Source organism: Lemur catta, chromosome 10, assembly GCF_020740605.2.
Source record: "Lemur catta isolate mLemCat1 chromosome 10, mLemCat1.pri, whole genome shotgun sequence".
Taxonomy (NCBI): Eukaryota; Metazoa; Chordata; class Mammalia; order Primates; family Lemuridae; genus Lemur; species Lemur catta.
The window spans coordinates 51,757,086-51,776,899 of NC_059137.1; the positions used below are offsets into that span (position 1 = coordinate 51,757,086).

The window sequence follows — 19,814 nt, forward strand, 5'->3', positions numbered from 1 at the left end:
TAACCTATACATATTGAAAGTGTACACTTTGATAAGCTTTTTTATATACACAAACATACACACACTCTGATGAAATCATTGTCACAATAAGGATAGGAAACATGTCCGTCACCTTTAAAAGATTCCTGTGTCTCTTGGTAATACCTTCCTCCAGCCCTCCCCAGCCCCAAGTAACCACCAATCTGCTTTTTGTCACTATAGAGCAATTTGTATTTTCTGGAATTTTATATAAATTGAATCATACATTGTGTACTTTTGATCGCCTGGCTTTTTTCCTCCTCCATAATTATTTCATCCATGTGGTTGCATGTATCAATTGTTCATTCTTTTTTATTCTTAAGTACTATTCGACTATGGTTGATATCAACCACAACTGATTTATCTGTTGACATGTTGATGGACTTTGAGCTGTTTCCAGTTTTAGCTATTACAAACAAAGCTGCCACAAGCATTTGTGCACAAGTATGGACACATAATTTCATTTTCCTGGGGTAAATAGTGAAGAGTGGAATAACTGGTAGGTGTCCGTGGAATTTTGTTTTTGACACAGGGTCTTGCTCTGTTGCCCAGGCTAGAGTGCTGTGGCACAATCATAGCTCACAGCAGTCTCAAATTCCTAGACTCAGGCAATCCTCCTATTTCAGCCTCCTCAGTAGCTAGGACTACAATTGTGTGCCACCACACTTGGCTAATTTTTCTATTTTGGGTAAAGACAAGCTCTCACTATTTTGCACAGGCTGGTCTCAAACTCCTGGCCTCAAGTGATCCTCTTGCCTCGGCCTCCCAAAGTACTAGGACTACAGGTGTGAGCCACCACACCCAGTCCCCTGAAGGTTGAATATTTTAAGAAACTGCCACACTGTTTTCCAAAGTGGTAGTACCAATTTACATTCCTAACAGCAATGTATGAAATTTTCCATTGTTCCACTCCTCACCAACACTTGGCATGGCCATTTTTTCTGTTTTGGTTCTTTGGGGTTTTTTAGACACTCAAATAGGCATGTAATGGTATCTCATTTTAGTTTCACTTTGCATTTCCCTAATGACAAATGACATTGAGCATCTTTTCATATACGTATTTGTCACCTGTATATCATCTTTGGTGAAGTATCTACTCAAATATTTCCACCATTTATTAATTGGGTTATTTTCATATTATTGAGTTTTGAAAGTTCATCATATAATCTGGATACAAGTCCCTTGTTGGTTATGTAATTTGCAATTATTTTCTCCAAGTCTACCATTTGTCTTTTCATTCTCTTAAGAGTGTCATTAACGAAGAAAAAGTTTTCATTACAATGAAGCCTATTTTATCAATTTTTCAGGCATGAGTTAGTTTCTGTCCTGAAGCAGAAGTCAAGACCTTTATTTTTGAATGCCATTTCTGTTGAGAAAATGCAGCCCTGGGAAGCACCAGATTCCTAGTCCCAAAGAGGGAATTGGTTATGACCTAACCATGTCTGGGGTAGGGAAAATAGAACTATAGAAACACCCAGCATGTTTCAGGATAACAGTAGCAAAAAAATGCCATCAAGTTCTGTCAATACAGATAGCTCAAAAGTGATACAGAAAGGCATTACTAATTTGATTTCCCTTTCTAGATAAAGTTTGGGCAAGAAATAAGTTAATATTCATTGTATTTACTCAGCCATTTAGCCAAGCGAAGTTTTTTTTTAATGTTCAACTTGATTAATCTGATTTTTCCTTTTCTCCCACCATTTCTTTTTGTTTACAGACAAAAATGGTAATAGATCACAACAAGAAGAGGCATAAATTAAAACTGGATAATCCACAAACTAATCAAGCTGTCTATGAATAATTAAGAAATGACTAAACTTCTTTTAGGGCAAAACATATTCCCACAATGATTGTTACAGTGCATAAACACAAATATCCCTTCTTCTCTAGAGGCCTTTTTAAGATGCACTTGCTACTAATGGCTTTCATTACTATGAGTAATTCTGCTTGGGGATTTAATCACCCTGTGTTTTGTAAACATGAAAGTCACAGAGTATTTTTTCACACTGAACTATTTGGTTTATTTAGATTTTATAACTATCAATAATATTTCTTAATGAGTTATTAAACTAGAAAACAGTTTTCTTCAGGGAACAGAAAGCAACAAATCCAAATGTGATCCTTTTGGTCTAAATATAATTTAAATCCAAAGGATAAAATAATACTTTCAGTTAACAGAGTATAATCTCTACAAAAGTAAAGAGATTTAAGTCCTATACTACTAGAGTATTTTGAAATAATAGGTATTCCAATGAAAGATTAAACTAGTAAATATTCATAGTTTATTGTGAAGTCTCAAAACACTCCAAAAATCTGGAAATAAGGAAATTTGGATACATTTGATGAAACTAAGGAATTATTATTATTTTTTTAGGTGTGATAATGACTGGTATTTTTTAAAACTTCTGTCTTGTTTAGTACATGCTGAAGTGCTCACAGATGAAATCACATGATGTCTGCATATGCTTTAAAATAATCGAGCTAGTGGCTGGAGTGTGGGTTGGTATTCATGAAATAATACTGGCCATAAGCTGATAATTGTTGGAACTACATGATGCATACATGCGGATCCATTATAGTATGTATAGTACTCTTTCTACTTTCACATATGTTTTAAATTTTCCATATTAAAAATCAGCAACAAAAGCAAAGGTATTAAGGTTAAAGGGGAAGTATGATACTGGTATCATTATTAACCCAACTAACAAAATTATGTTTTGACAATAACAACAAGAAATTATTAAAATAAATTAAGCCATTTATGCCTAAACAGAAAAAGTAAATGAGAAGGCAGAGTTTAATTCAATCAATACTGTTAATGTGAGCTAAATTTTTTTTTTAATTCTCTTCTTTCAAACGGGGGAAAATAAGAAAAAACAAGAAAAATTCCCTTCATATTCACTTCTTTTCTATCCTTCTCAAAATATGTTTCACACAGAATACCAGTCCCGTGGATTGTTACTGGCTAATATATTAAAAAGCAATTTCATTATCAGAAGCATGTGAGAAACAGGATTAAAGCCAAACAATTTTCTTTACCAAAAGAGTTCTCAAAATGTTAACATGACAATCTTAAAAAAGAAGGACAAAGTTGGAAGACACATTTCACAACTGCAAAACTTGCTGCAGGCCAGGCGTGGTGGCTCATGCCTGTAATCCTAGCACTCTGGGAGGCCGAGGCGGGAGGATTGCTCGAGGTCAGGAGTTCGAGACCAGCCTGATCAAGAGTGAGACCCTGTCTCTACTAAAAAAATAGAAGAAATTAGCTGGACAACTAAAAATATACAGAAAAAATTAGCCGGGCATGGTGGCACATGCTTGTAGTTCCAACTACTTGGGAGGCTGAGGCAGTAGGATTGCTTGAGCCCAGGAGTTTGAGGTTGCTGTGAGCTAGGCTGATGCCACGACACTCTAGCCTGGGCAACAGAGTGAGACTCTGTCTCAAAAAAAAGAAAAAAAAAACTTACTGCAAAGCTACAGTGATCAAAACAATGTGGTAAAAAAAAAAATGTGGTACTGGCATAAGAACAAACATCTGGATCTATAGAAAAGAGCTGAGAGTCCAGAAATAAACCCATAATCAATGGTTAATTGATTTTTGATAATGGTGACAAGAGAAAGATTAAATGAGAAAGAATTATCTTTTCATTAAATGGTACTGAGACAACTGGATATACACAGGCAAGAAAAAATGAATTTGGATCCCATATCTTGGATCATATACAAAATGAATTCAAAATGGATCAATGACCTAAATGTAAGAGTTAAAACCATAAAACTCTTAGAAGAAAACATGGAAGTAAATCTTCACGGATTCTTAGATAAAACAACAAAAGCACAAGCAAAAAAATAAAAAATAAACTGGACTTCATCAAAATTAAAAACTTATTGCAGCACTATTTACAATAGCAAAGGTATAGAATCAATCTAAGTATCCATCAATGGATATATGGATAAAGAAAATGTGATATATATATATGCAATAGAATACTATTTGGCCATAAAAAATAATGAAATTCTGTAAGCAACATGGATGGAACTAGAGGTCATTATGTGAAGTGAAATAAGCCAGGCTCAGAAAGATAAATATTGCATGCTCTCACTTATATGGGAACTAAAAACACTGATCTCCTAGAGGTAGAGAGTAGAATGATAGTCACCAGAGGCTGGGAAGGTCAGAGGAAGGCAATAAAGAGAGGATGCTAATAAGTACAATCATACAGTTAGAAGGAATAAGTTCTAATATTCAATAGCAGAGTCGGGTGACTAGTTAACAATATATTGTGTATTTCAAAATAGCAAGAAAAGAGGCCTTGAAATGTTCCCAACACATAGAAATGATAAATGCTCTAGGTCATGGATATCCTAAATACCCTGACTTGATCATTACACATTCTATGCATATAACAAAATGTTACATTTGTACATAAATATGTACAAATATTATGTATCCATAAAAAATTAACAAATTATTATAAAAACTTATGTGCAGCAAAGAACTTTAGTAAGAAAGTAAAATGACAACCTAAAAAATTGGAAGAAAATATTTACAAATTAAGTATCTGGTAATGGGCTAGTATCTAGAATAAAGAACTCATGCAATAAAAAAACAACTCAATTAAAATAAGGGTAAAGGACTTAAATAGACATTTGTCCAAAGAAGATATGCAAATGGCCAATACATACATGAAATGATGTTCAACATTATTAGTCATTAGAGAAATGGAAATCAAAACCACAAAGAGATGCCTCTTTACACCTTCTAAGATGGCGATAATTTTAAAAAGCAGAAAACAACAAGTACCAGCAAGAAGGTAGGAAAACTGGAAATATCACACATCACTGCTAGAGGTTCTGTTTTTCCTGCCTAGACCAAAACCAAATGGGTTGAAATAATAAACCAGAGATCACATCTTTTATTTTCACACCTTCCTGTTTAAATGAAATATCCAAAAGAAAACAAATTTATAAGCTGTTTATTATTACTAAAACTATCAATTACTCAGTAAGGACAGAAAAAAATCATCAAATCTTTAAACAAACTCCTTCCAAGAGTGAGCTTTGTTGACAGACATAATTAAATGAAAGCCCTGGCAATAAATATTTTTTTAATCTTCTAGTCTGGTGAATTAATTCTTATATCCAGCAGAGGGTGCTAGAGGAACATCAACGTGCTGCTCACGGACTGTTTTTTCCAATACCACCAAAGAGAACTAACTAACTACAACATTCATAAACTGTCTCACTGGTATTCAATTCTAATATAATCAAAAGCAAGGGCAGAGGGCATAACAGAATTCTGATTAAAATACAAGATCTAACACAAATTTATATATACCACAGACCAATTTAACTACATACAGCTTTGTCTGTAATACAGGCATTACATGTCTGTTCCCTAACACTATGAACAGAGTTCTTTGTGTAACACAAAATGATCACACATTTTGTCATTTATTAGCTAGTTGCCATGTCCTTTCCTACTGTAATATACTGCCAAGATATTTTGATTCTAGTAAATACTACGTGTTTACCTTTTTTTTCTGATTTCTATCTCATTAAATCACATTAAGCCCAATTAGACAATCTACGACACATAAGTGAGTTTTCAGTCTTTGAAGAAGGCAATATAAAGAAGGATGACTTTTGTCCAATCCTTTAATACATGTTACTTTATCATAAACCAGGCATAAGCTAACAACTCCAATTCAACAGCAGAACTAACCAAACATACCCAGATGTTCTCCATACCACGTTTGCTTCTGTGGTTTCCATGGGACTACTATAAAAGTTTCAAAAAAGTTATAAAAACATGTGTATACAATGAATGTGCTGAAAGACTGAATAAATAAACAGCTCCTACCATATTCTTTCCTCCACAAATACAACATATCCAGCTTAGAGGATATAGATGAACTTAGAGGAATTAGTCAAGCAGAAAAACATTCTATATACAAAGTTTAGCCCACATTAAAATAGATATCAAGAAAAATAGAGGAATTTTCACCCAAGTACATACTAGTTAATGATTCTTCAGTAGTGTGTTATATATTACTGCTTCCTAAACAGTTGTACAAAGTTTACCCCAGAATATCAATAACTTTTGTAAATAAAAAAGTGGTTGTTTATTTTTCTTTTAACACCTGATAATTCCCATTAATGGACATTTACACAAGTAACCAATATAGTAATAATCCATCTTAAAAAAGATTATTCCAACAGACTGAATCATCATAGACTAATTCTATAATGTCTATTTTAGTGCTAAATATATTTTATTGTTATTTTAATGGCTATTAATAATTTATTATATGTTAACATTTAACTACAATACTTATTCTTTATGGGGGCGGAATAACCACTGTTCTTTGAACCCTTAAAATGAAGGTCTCAAAGTACTTTTTATTAGCAAAAAAGACACATCAAACGGTCAAAGTCTCCAAGTATTTGATAAATATTTGAAAAACATGCATCATGATATCAAATCACTTAACCAGATTCATATACTGAAGGGTCATAATTAAGAATAGTCTATGAAACCTTTACTATTTATCTTTATTCTAATCAAATATCTTAAAAATCAATAATATTGTTCAATTAGTCTGACCTTTAATGTGAGTTTTTTTAAAGCACTTATATTGCGAAGTGTCATTTCTACACAAGAGAGTGTATTTACATTAATGTCACTGATAAGATCAATCCTACAGTTCAATACTAATATTCTACAGTTTTCAAAGAAGTCTTATATTTTCTCATTTGACCTTTACAACATGGTATATTTTATTAAAAAGGCCGAATATAGTATATAATATTTTAAATCTTAATAAGGCATTCTGATTTGAAGGTGTGTGGGTTTGCTTGGTTATTTGTTTTTAAGTAGCTCTCTCCCTTTCCATGTAGCCAGCACAGTAATTATGAAAAACAACTCAGAGGCAAAATTAATGCTACTTTGTGGCTCGGAACATGGGAACTGCTGTGTAAAAGTGAACAGCTGACCTGGTCAGGAAAGTCTAATCCACTGAACTCTAACCCCACAGAAGTCCAAACATGTTATATTTATATTCGATCCCATTAATCAAATGCTATTACATAAAAATACTTAAAAGATTATTAAAAACAAATGAATAGGTTTGTGCCTTTTCATGGTAATCTCATTGACATTTATTTTATTATACAGCTCAGCTAAAAAGGAGAATGGAACACTTAAAGCGTACCTACTATGTACCAGATATCATATGAGGTCCTTAGCTACAAGGACAAAATGGGTCCTGACATATCTATCAAAGCATTTCCATTATAAGTAAGCAAAAGACCTGTGTTGCGGATGAAAACTGATTTGCCTCTGAGGGTACTCCTTATATTTCCCTGTTACAAATTACAATTCATTTGTAACTATTTCATTAATGGCCAGATCATATGTGTTTTCCAGAAACCTCTAGATTATTATCACAAACAGCCTCACTAAAAGCATAGCTGAATATATAAATATTCAGAGCTCTCTATGCCAGTCATCTTGACCATAACTGGTTAACTGTGCGGTTTTGAGAATAGGAAACTCAAAGTCACTGAGGATGGCAACAGAGTCTTAACAAGAAGGGATATATGAAGGCAATGGGTTGACAACAGGAACAAACTGGAGAACACAGCAATTTTTTATTCTGCAAGGAATGAATAACGAAGTATATCACTCAGATTATAAAACAGTTTAAGGGAAAAAAGTTTTACTACTTTTAGGTGTAATAAAAGAAACGACATACTAAAAATAGGAACTATCAGGAAGAGAATCTGCAGGTCACAAATTCCAATCAGCATGGTAATAAACTAATTTAGCTTCTTTAAAAATCATCTTTAACTTTTCTGGAAACAAAAATTTGAGTATTTAACAAATTCTTTAATGAAGTTCCAATCTTAAAATCCATTATGAACATAAAATATTATATTTAAATGTATAATACTTATGACCATATAACAGCAGATTTCATCATTACAGTTAGTAATAAACACAAGTGGAGTTCAAAAATGATTCCTACAAACATGTGATGGCTTTAAAAAATGAATCATAGAAGGTTGTCTTGATCAACAATCATAAAAGGTGAAATACATTTTTCTTTCCTATTTCACTTGAGTGTAGTACACATTTAGAGAAAAAGGCTACCTTCTACCCTTCTTCATGTTACTATAATATAGAATATGACTGACAGAAGCAATTCAGAATTTATTTGCAAAGACTGTTCTCTCTCCAACATAATCTTCACAAGATTCTTCAGTTCTCTCAGAATTAGGTTTGCATCTTCTCTTTTCTTTTTTCTTATTGAGTTAAGCTTATTTCCCATGATAATAAACTCCCCTAGTTGTAAAGAAGTTTATAAAAGCCATGGATATTTTTTCTTCCAGTTCACTTTTCCCTTGATTCTGTGGTATCCAGCACCACATTTATAAAATTGGATTGGGAGTTTGTCTTTTTTTTTAATCAAAGAAACCATTGATCCATGTTAAGATGATTAAGCCACACAATGGTGTATAGCTTATAAGATTTTAAAATTCTTTTATATATATATAAATATATATACAAACTTCTTTGGCCCAGGCCCATAAAGAAAATACCTTTCATGAAATGCAACTGTTAAAAAGCTTCGCTAGAATTTAAAACATTTATTAGGCTAAATGTCTATTGTATTAGTTGCTTTTGTCCAGTATTACTGATATTAAATAATATGTTCTATTGAATTAAAATTTTAACAATTTTCTTCTTTATTATCCCAGCTTAATTCCTTTAAAAAAAACTCAAGTACCTAGAAGTATTGGTAGTTAATGTCTCCACAACTGAATGTAAAACTATCATAAAATTCTCTCTAGAAATATTTTTAACTTACTGTTATTTAACTTCTTCTCATCTGACTTTTACAACAACATGGTATATTTTACAAAAAAGGCCTAATATAGTACATAATATTTTAAATTTTGATCACTCTGATTTGAAGGTGTTTTTTGCTTGCTTGTTTGTTTTTAAGTAGCTCTCAACATTCCATGCAGCCAGCACAATATATGAAAAAACTCAGAGGCAAAATTAATGCCATTTGGTGACTTTTAAATAAATTTAACTTCTTGTTCATTATCTCACCATCCGGTCAAACAGCCAATGCAAAATATATTCACTAATACTATATATATTAATAATGCATAATGTAATATAAAGCAAAGTTTTTTAAAGGAATCTAAATATGAAGTATCATAGATAAGTCAGAAGACTATACCTGTCCACTTATAAAATTCTCATAAATAGAATAAAATAGAGACTATCTATACTATCTTCAAAGCAATTCTCCAAAAGCAGAGACCTGCCATTATCAACAGTATTTACAGAGCAGTGAAGAAAAATCATAGAGGAAAAATAAAACTAGTCTAAAATAGATATTGGGGCAATTAAGTATTTTACAGGTAAACAAAATCAAAACTGAATTATCCATAAATACATCTTAAAGTTTAGGCATTAGACATTTTCTCAACTGAGTCAAAATTGGCTTACCAAGAATTCTATCAACAAAAAAGAATCAGTACTTCTTCGCAACTATCACACAATTAAAATGTTTTTAGTGATGATTAGGTTTTACAGCATCTTAAAGTGACTTTTAAATGATTTTTAAATTCTAACATTCAGAACATTATCTCTATCCTAATCCTTTTTAATAAGCCACCTACAAACTAGTATTAAAATGATATAAAATATGATACATTCCTGAATTTATTGGCTGAACATCTTTTCAGTGATGCTGAAAGTGAAAAATAAGTTAAAATATTACTTAGAATATAATCTCATTTTTATCATTCTCTAATCTTATAAAAAATTAGACCATATGTGATAAAAGTGTAATCTTATCTTTGCCAAATTCATATTTGACATTATTAGTTTCCCCTGTTATTAACCCAATTTCCCCTATCATTAACATTATACATTCATATGGTACAAATAACCCATTTTAAAAATGGACAGGGGTTATGAATAGATATTTCTCCAAAGAAGACATACAAATGGCCAATAAGCATATGAAATGATATTCAACATCATTAGTTATTAGAGAAATGCAAATCAAGGGCACTGTGGCTCATGTCTGTAATCCCAGTGCTTTGGAAGGCCTAGGTAGGAGTATTGCTTAAGGCCAGGAGTTCAAGACCAGCCTAGGCAACAAAGAAAGACCCATTCTCTACCAAAAATTTAAAAATTAGCCAAGTATAATGGGGCATGCCTATAGCTACTCAAGAGGCTGAGGCAGGAGGATCGATTGAACCCAGAAGTTGGAGGTTACAGTGAGCTATGATCAGGCTACTATACTCCAGCCTTGACAACAGAGCAAGACCTTGTTTTAAAGATCTTTATTTAAAGAGTTAAATAAAAAGAAGAAATACAAATCAAAATCATGAGATACCATTTCACAATGGTTATAATAAAAAAGATGGACAATAATAAGTGTTGGTAAGGATTTGGAGAAACTGGAACCCTCATACACTGCTGGTGGGAATGTAAAAAGGTGCTGCCACTGTGTAACACAGCCTGACAGTTCCTCCAAATGTTAACCATACAGTTATCATGTGACCAGGCAATTCCACTCTTAGGTATATACACAAGAGAACTGAAAACATATCCACACAAAACCTTGTACATGAATATTCATTCACAGCAGCATTATTCATAATAGCTAAAAAAGTGGAAACAACATAAATGTCTATCAACAGATGGATGAATATGCAAAATGTAGTAGATTTACTATAGAATATTATTCAGTCATAAAAAGGAGCAAAATACTGATATATACTACAGCATGGATGAACCTTGAAAACATTATGCTAAGTGAAAGAAAGCAATCATGAAAGACCACATAGTGTAGTTCCATTTATATGAAATGTCTAAAATTGGCAAAGTTATAAACATAGAAAGTAGATCAGTGGTTGCTTAAGGCTGAGAGACATGGGGGAATAGGAAAGTGATGGCTAATGGGTATGAGGTTTCTTATTGGGGTGATAAAAATGTTCTAAAATTGATTCTGGTGATGGTTGCACAATGCCATCAATATATTAATACTAAAAACCATTGAACTGTATACTTTAAATTGGTGAATTTATAGTATGCAAATTACATCTCAATAAAGATTTTTTTTTAAATCATCAATATGAGAAGTTAGACCTCCAGGCATCCAACCCAATTCCAAGTAGCCAAACAACTACCCATCCCTAACCCTGACACAGAGGTGTATTATCTGGAGAACATGAATCTAAACCAGAGGCTGAACATAGAAATACATGTAGAGGGGACAGAGAGAGGGGTACACCAGCCTGAAACCAGGGGAAAGTCTGCATACTAAACAGTATGATGTCTAGATTCTTCCTCCATTTCCTTCTTCCATTTTACAACCACCAAACTGGAAACTAGCACAAAACTCTCTGCAGAAACTAAAGAAACAGAAAAAAGACCTTTAGATTGTAACATTTCAAATTTTCCAATGTAACATTCATTACATTTCCTTATCACCCTACTGGAAGGCTTCCCTAAACCCAATACTCATATATTCAACTGTCTACTCAACATCGCCACTTGGATGTCTAACGGGCATGTTAAATTTAACATATCTAAAACCAAACTCCTGATCTCTCCCAAACCTACTCTACTTGTATTCTTCACCAGTTCAGTAAATGAAAATGCCATTCACCTGTCTGCTCAAGCCAAAATCTTTGGCGTTATCCTTTACTTCTTGTTCTCTCACAAACCAGGCCCAATTAATCAGCAAATTCTGTTGGTTGGTTCTATCTTCTAAAATATATCCAAATTTGACCACCTCCTTTACCACTACCTTGGTCTAACACACCATAGTCTCTTATCTACATTACTTTAACAGTCTCCTAAATGGTCTATTTTAATCTATTCTTCAAAGAGTATTCAGAATAATGTTTTTAAAACATAGGCTGGGTGCAGTGGCTCACGCCTGTAATCCTAGCACTCTGGGAGGCCGAGGCAGGAGGATTGCTCGAGGTCAGGAGTTCGAGACCAGCCTGAGCAAGAGCAAGATCCCGTCTCTACTAAAAATAGAAAGAAATTATCTGGCCAACTAAAAATATATATAGAAAAAATTAGCTGGGCATGGTGACACATGCCTGTAATCCCAGCTACTCAGGAGGCTAAGGCAGTAGGATCGCTTAAGCCCAGGAGTTTGAGGTTGCTGTGAGCTAGGCTGACGCCATAGCACTCTAGCCCAGGCAACAGAGTGAGACTCTGTCTCAAAAAAAAAAAAAAAAGATTAAAAAAAAAAAGATAAAACATAAATAAGACATGTCACTCCTCTGCTCAGAACTTTCCAATAGCTTTCTATCTCACCCAGAAAAAAACAAAAGTTCTTACAACAAAATATGAAAGATCTTCAAGATCCTATATGATCTACCTACCATTCTATATATCCTGCTAGTAGTCTCTTTCTTGTTCATTCCATTCCAGCCACAATGGTCTACTTGCCATTCCTCAAATATTCCAAGCACACTTACATCTCATGGCCTTTGCACTTTCTATTCCTTCTACCTAGAATGTCCTTCCTCCAGATATCCACATGGCTCAATCCTTTTCTTCAAGTCTCAGCTCAAATGCCACCTTATCAAGTTAGCCTTCCATGACCACCAATATAAAAGGGTAACCATCCTATCCCATTACTCATTACCTCCCCTACACCCCTCTATTATTCTCCATGGCACTTATTACCAACCAACACATTACAAATGTTTTGCTTCATTTAACATGCAATTCCTGGCCAGGCACAGTGGCTCACACCTGTAATCTCAGCACTTTGGGAGGCTGAGGCAGGAGGATCACTTGAGGCCACAGGAGCCAGCCTGGGCAACAAAGCGAGACCCTTGTTCTCTACAAAAAAATTTTTAAAAATTAGTCGAGCATGGTGGCACAGACATGTAGTCCTATCTATTCAGGAGGCTAAGGCAGGAGGATCACTTGAGCCCAGGAGTTTGAGGCTGCAGTGAGCTATATGATGGCACCACAGCACTCCAGTCTGAGTGACAGAGCAAGATCCTGTCTCAAAAAAAAAAAAAAGCAATTTCTCCTCTCAACTTCAAGAGAAAAGAGAGGCTTTTTCTTTTGTTCTCTGCTATGCCTCAAGCACCCATAAATGTGCATATTTACTGAACAAACAAATGAATGCTACAGTCATAACATAGGAACAAGATACTACAAAAATGATACAGAGAAGAAGCTCTCAGAGATTAGAAAGAAAAAGAAAATATTTGATATGAAGATAAGGAAGTAAAGTGAAGTAAATCTCCCCTGAAGCCTCAATGACCACAAAAAGACAAAGAGAAAGACAAGAAAAAGGTAAGAAAAGTAGAACATCAACCCAGTTGGTCTAACACTTAAATAATAAAAGCCCCAGAAAGAGAAAACAGAAAAAAAGAAACTGAGGACAAAATTGTGAAGAAATAAGACAAGAGAATTCCTCAAAATGAACCACATTGAGTCTCCTGACTAAAATGACCACCACATGTCCTGCACGTTGAATAGGAAAGATCCATACTAAGAAACACCATCTAATTCTGATGTTCTGAAATTTCATATTCAGTGGGAACTCCATAGCACAAATAATTTAGTGTTTTCAAAAATACACAAGATAAAAATAAAGCCCTAGATGAAGAACCTGTAGATTAAAAGAGACTTAAGAGCTCAAAATAGAGGTAAAGCTGTACGCTGCTTGCCCCCAGCCCAACTCCAGCCGTCACCACCACCACCGGGGGGAGGAAGGCCATGCTGCAAAGGAACCAGAGCATTTGAGAAAACTGTTTATTGGTGGTCTGAGCTTTGAAACTATAGATGATTGTTTAAGAGAATATTTTGAGAAATGGGGCACACTCACAGATCGTATGGTAATCAGAGACCCCCAAACAAATTGTTCCAGGGGCTTTGGTTTTATGACTTACTCTTGTGTTCAAGAGGTGGATGGAGCAATGTGTGCTCAACCACACAAGGTTGATGGGTATGTTGTAGAACCAAAGAGCTATTTCTAGACAGGATTCTGTAAAGCTTGGTGCCCATCTAACAGTGAAGAAAATTTTTGTTGGTGGTATTAAAGAAGATACAGAAGAATATAATTTGAGAGACTACTTTGAAATGTATGGCAAGATTGAAACCATAGAAATTACAGAAGACAGGCAGAGTAGAAAACAGAGAGGATTTGTTTTTGTAACTTTTGATGATCATGATACTGTTGATAAAATTGTTGTTCAGAAATACCATACTATTAACGGGCATAACTGTGAAGTGACAAAGATCCTTTCTAAAAAAGAGATGCAGTCTGCTGGATCACAAAGAGGTCAGGGAGGAGGATCTGGTAACTTTATGGGTCGTGGGGGAAACTCTGGAGGTAGTAGAGGTAATTTTGGCCGTGGTGGAAACTTTGGTGGAAGAGGAGGCTATGGTGATGGAGGTGGTGGCAGCAGAGGTAGTTATGGAGGAGATGATGGTGAATACAATGGATTTGGAAGTGATGGTGGCAACTATGGCAGTGGTCCTGGTTTTAGTAGTAGAGGGGGCTGTGGTGGTGTACATGGTGGTGGTGGAGGATGATATGATGGTTACAATGAAAGAGGAAATTTTAGAGGTAACTATGGTGGTAGTTGCAACTATAACAATTTTAGAAATTATAGTGGACAACAGCAATCAAATGATGGACCCATAAAAGGGAACAGTTTTGGTAGAAGCAGCTCAGGCAGCGCAGATGGTAGTGGGTATGAATCTGGTGGTTGAAGTGGTGGATATGGTACCAGAAGGTTCTAAAAACAGCAGAAAAGGGCTATAGTTCTTAGCAGGAGAGAGAGTGAGGAATTGTCAGATAAGCTGCAGGTTACTTTGAGACAAATGCATTAGAGGAGCTGTAAAAATCTACCACAGAAGGAACAAGGATCCATAGTCAGAAAAGTTACTGCAGCTTAAAACAGGTAACCCTTCTTGTTCAGGACTGTTATAAGCACAGTTGGCAAAAAGTGCAGCTATTGATTAATGCAATGTAGTGTCAATTAGATGTACATTCCTGCGGTCTTTTATCTGTTGTAGCATTTTCTTTTTCTTTTTCTTTTCATGACATCAGGTATATTGCCCTGTAAATTGTGGTAGTGGTACCAGGAATAAAAAATTAAGGAATTTTTAACTTTTCAAAAATAAAAACAAACAAAAAAATAAATAAATAAAAGAGACTTAAGAGACATCAACCAATTATAATGTATAGACCTAATGTGGGATTCAGAATCAAACAAACTGTAAACTTAAACACATGTTTATGTCATTTATGACTGCGGTACCCAAGTCCCAGGCTGCGAACCAGTACTGGGTCTGTGGCTTATTAGGAACCAGGCCACATAGCAGGAGGTGAGCAGCAGGCAAGGGAACAAAGCTTCATCTGTATTTACAGCCGCTCCCTGCTCACACGCATCACTGCCTGAGCTCTGCCTCCCCTCCACCACCCCAATCCGTGGAAAAATTGTCTTCCATGAAACTTAGGAACCGGGATGCATGCAGGAGGTGAGCAGCAGCCAAGCAAGTGAAACTTCATCTGTATTTATAGCCGCTACAAGTAAAACTTCATCTGTATTTACAGCCGCTACACATCACTCACATCACCACCTGAGTTCTGCCTCCCCTCAGCCCACCCCACCCCATTCAGTGGAAAAACTGTCTTCCATGAAACCAGTCCCTGGTGCCAAAAAGGTTGGTGATCACTGATTTATGAGACTCCTTAAAATTTGAATAATACCTGGATATTTGATTATATTCAGTAATTACTGTTAAACAATTCAGATGTGATAATGATAATGTGGCTTTAAATAAAAGACCACTTATTTTTAGAAATCATAATGAAATATTTATGGGTAAAATGATATGATAGCTGGGGACTTGATTCATTATAATATGGGAAAAGGGAAAGTAAGTTGAAGTATAAATAATACAAGATTGCCCATAAATTGACTGAAGCTGATGATGGATATATTAGGTTCATTATACTCTTCTGTCTACTTTTACATATTTTTAAAGTGTTCCATAATGAAAAGATTAAAAAAATAGAGACTCAAGAAAACTTTTAGAGAAGAAGAGAGTGAGAAAAGGGTCACAAACAAAGGAACATAAACCAAAATAGCATCAGGCCTCTCAAGAGCAATAGACAAGACTGGAAACCAGTGAGGCAAGGCCTCCAAATTCCAAGGGAAAATGACTTTCAACATAAATTTCTATATTCAGTCAAATTATACCTACCCTAATACGTTATTGATAAAAACATGTTCAGATATACATAAACTTTAGCTCCAATATAGCCTTTCTTTAGAAACGTCTAGGCTATGTGCTCCATTGAAATAAGAGGCATGGGACTTAGGAAAGAGAAGATACAACAGAAAGAGGATAATGAAGACATCCCAGGAGCACTGTTATGCCATGGGTCTAGAGGGCAATGAGAAGAGACAGTGCAGAGGAAAGCAAGTCCCAGAGGGCCAAGAGGAATGTGGTAATTTTCTGAAGATAAAGTTACCCAATGGACCTCCTTCAAGGTTTTAGAAATTTACATTCCCATCAGTAAGGTACAGGAATTTTTACCACCATCCTCTCCAATGCTGGTACCATCATTTTCTTTAATGTTAGCATTATGAGTGTTATAGTCTATCTTACATTATGGTGAGGTTAAACATTTTCCATGTGTTTGTCATCTATCTGAATTTCTTCTTTCATATCTTGTTTGATTTCTTTGGTAGATTTTTTCATAAAGGTTTTCTCCTTTTTCTTACCAAATCATAGATGATTTAAATACAAATACAGAGATAAATGTAGACTTACCCTTTGCTGTAAGTATTTCTTTCATTTTGTTATTTGTCTTTTTATTTTCCTTGAAGAGAGGGGGTTACTTATATAAGACTAATATTTCATAGTCAAATCTATTAATCTATTTCTATATGATTTTGTTCCTCTGCTTTTATGATTAGTAACAAGTCCTTCTGCACTCAGAAAGCAGAAAACTGTTAATCAAAATTTTCTTCTTAAGCTGTGCATGGTAGTATGTGCCTGTAGTCCCAGTTACTTGGGAAGCTGAGGCAAGAGGATTGCTCGAGCTCAGGAGTTCAAGACCAGCCTGGCCAAAAATAGCAAGACACCATCTCAAAAAAATAAGCAAATAAATAAATAAATTTTCCTCTTAGTTTATCTTTGTTTTTAACATTTTACTCTTTTTAATCAACTGAACTTTATTATTTTTTTTTTTTTTTTGAGACAGAGTCTCACTTTGTTGCCCGGGCTAGAGTGAGTGCCGTGGCATCAGCCTAGCTCACAGCAACCTCAGACTCCTGGGCTTAAGCGATCCTACTGCCTCAGCCTCCCAAGTAGTTGGGACTACAGGCATGAGCCACCATGCCCGGCTAATTTTTTTGTATATATATTTTTAGTTGGCCAGATAATTTCTTTCTATTTTTTAGTAGAGACGGGGTCTCACTCTTGCTCAGGCTGGTCTCGAACTCCTGACCTCGAGCGATCCACCCGCCTCGGCCTCCCAGAGCTAGGATTACAGGCGTGAGCCACCGCGCCCGGCCTGAACTTTATTTTAGAATACAATGTAAGACTCTTATTTTGTCCCAAAGAGTTAATCAATTATGTCAACATGATTGACTGAATAATCTTTCCTATCCTCACTGATTTAAAAAAATACTTTAATATACAAAATTGTTATAGAATATCTATAAGTCTACTGGCTTTTCAATCCTGTTCCACTGAAAGTCTGTGTTATAATTAATTTTAGGTATCAATTTGACTGGTTTAAGGAAAACCTAAAGAACTGGTAGAGCACTACTTCCATTACTTCTGGCTGTGACTGTGAGGTTGTTTCCAGAGGAGATTGGCATATGAATTAGTCAACTGAGTGGAAAAGATTCACCCTCAATGTGGGTAGGCACCATCCAATCAACTGGGGGCCTGGATAAAACAAAAAAGGAGAGAAAAAGATTTCTTCTTCTTCTTTCTTCTTTTTTCTTCTTTCTCCTTCTTTCTTCCTCCTTCCTCCTCCTCCTTTCTTCTTCTTTCTCTCTTTTTCTCTCTCTCTCTCTCTAAGGATTTCTTCTATGAGGATTTCTTCTCTCTCTCCTGGAGCTGAGACACTCTCCTCCTCCTGCCCTTAGACATCAGAACTCAAACCTCTCTGGCCTAGGACTGAGAATTGCACCACTGCCTTCCCTGGCTCTAAGACTTTTATACTTGCATTAAGCCACACTACCAGGGTCTCCAGCTTGCAGATGGCCTGTCATGGGACTTCTCAGCCTCCATAATCACATGAGCCAATTCCCCTAATAATCCTCTCTATATATCTATATCTATATTGGTTCTGTCTCTGGAAAACCTTGACTAATACAGTGTAGCCTTAGGGTAATTGTACTTTTTGGCCACTCAACAACCTTGTCCCTTTCTTTTGGTACCAGCACACTAATTTTCCTTATAAGAATTCTTTCTGGGGGTTTTAATTTTGGTAAAATTGGCAGGGATTTATTTGGGGTAAATTACCTCTTTCAATCAAATGTTCCTTCCATGGGATTTGAACCCTGAATAAAGTTATAAAAAAAATAAAAATTATTGGTGCCAATTCACCCCAACTTCATCCAACATTTCCGCTCCCAAGACCTGTGGAGAGCCTCTGGGATCCATATGCTTTCTAAGCCCGATTCCTTGGCCTTCCTTCTGATTCTGTAAACATGATTCCCATACTGAAGTCCCTATTTAAGTTAAGCAAAGTTAGTTTCTGTTGTCATACAACCAAAGAACCACCATTGATACCTTACTAAAGCTTTATAATATGTATTAACCTCTGGTAAGAATAAGTCCTCATTCACCACTCCTTTTATCAAAATGTTTTAGGCTCTTATCTGGTCTATTTAGTTTAGACATGAACTTTAGACTCTGTCTTTCCAAAATAAATCCATTAAAATTTGGACTGGAACTGCTTTAACTCATAATATAATCTAGGGAAGATATCTTTACAGTGTTAAGTGTTCCCAAAATGTCTCACCATTTTAAGACCCTCAGTTAAATTTCATAATTTTTAATGTATTTTTAAATTTTATTCCTAATTCGTCACCGTGGTGAAGAAAATCTTTGCAGTATTATAGGATCTAACTGATTATTGCTGGTAGTACTAATATAAATATAATTGTTATATATTATTTTCTGCCTAGCATCCTTATTGAATGTTTTTACTAGTGTAATAATTTTAAAGTTGACTTTCTTTACTATTCATGTGTATAAGCATATCTGAAAATAATAAAAATCATAACTCCTTTCCAAAAGTTATAATTCTTATTGCTGCTCTTGCTTTTACATATTTCTTTAGCTAAAATTCCCAGAATATTACAGCAGTGAGTTTAACAAGTACGTGTATAGAACTTTACCATTAAATAGTCTATATAAATGTTTATTTACCTAACAAAGATTATAAATTATGCTTAGCACAAAACTTCACCTGTTTAAATATAACATATTGCACAAAGCAAAGGGAAATTTTAAAAAGAAGGTAAATTAACAAATCGATTAGATTTCTCTCAATATTAATTAAAGTTATTTTCAGTATCATTCACTCATAGAAATCCTATTTTTCACTTGTAAATTGATGCTCCTTTCCCATCTAAAGTCTTTTCTGAAAAGCATTCCACAAAACCAGTTAGTACCTGATTTAAACTACAAAACTGGAATTTAGTATTACTTTTACCTTTTAGAACCCCCGTACACCAAATCTTTT

At 34.8% G+C, this 19,814-nt stretch overlaps 1 protein-coding gene and 1 pseudogene across 7 annotated transcripts in view; one reads left to right on the forward strand and one right to left on the reverse strand.

Moving 5' to 3' along the window:
- The window catches only part of CCDC171 (coiled-coil domain containing 171), a 367,143-nt gene that overhangs the window by 315,115 nt on the left and 32,214 nt on the right, over window positions 1-19,814 (reverse strand). The window lies entirely within an intron of this gene.
- Window positions 391-14,836, forward strand: LOC123646328 (annotated as a pseudogene).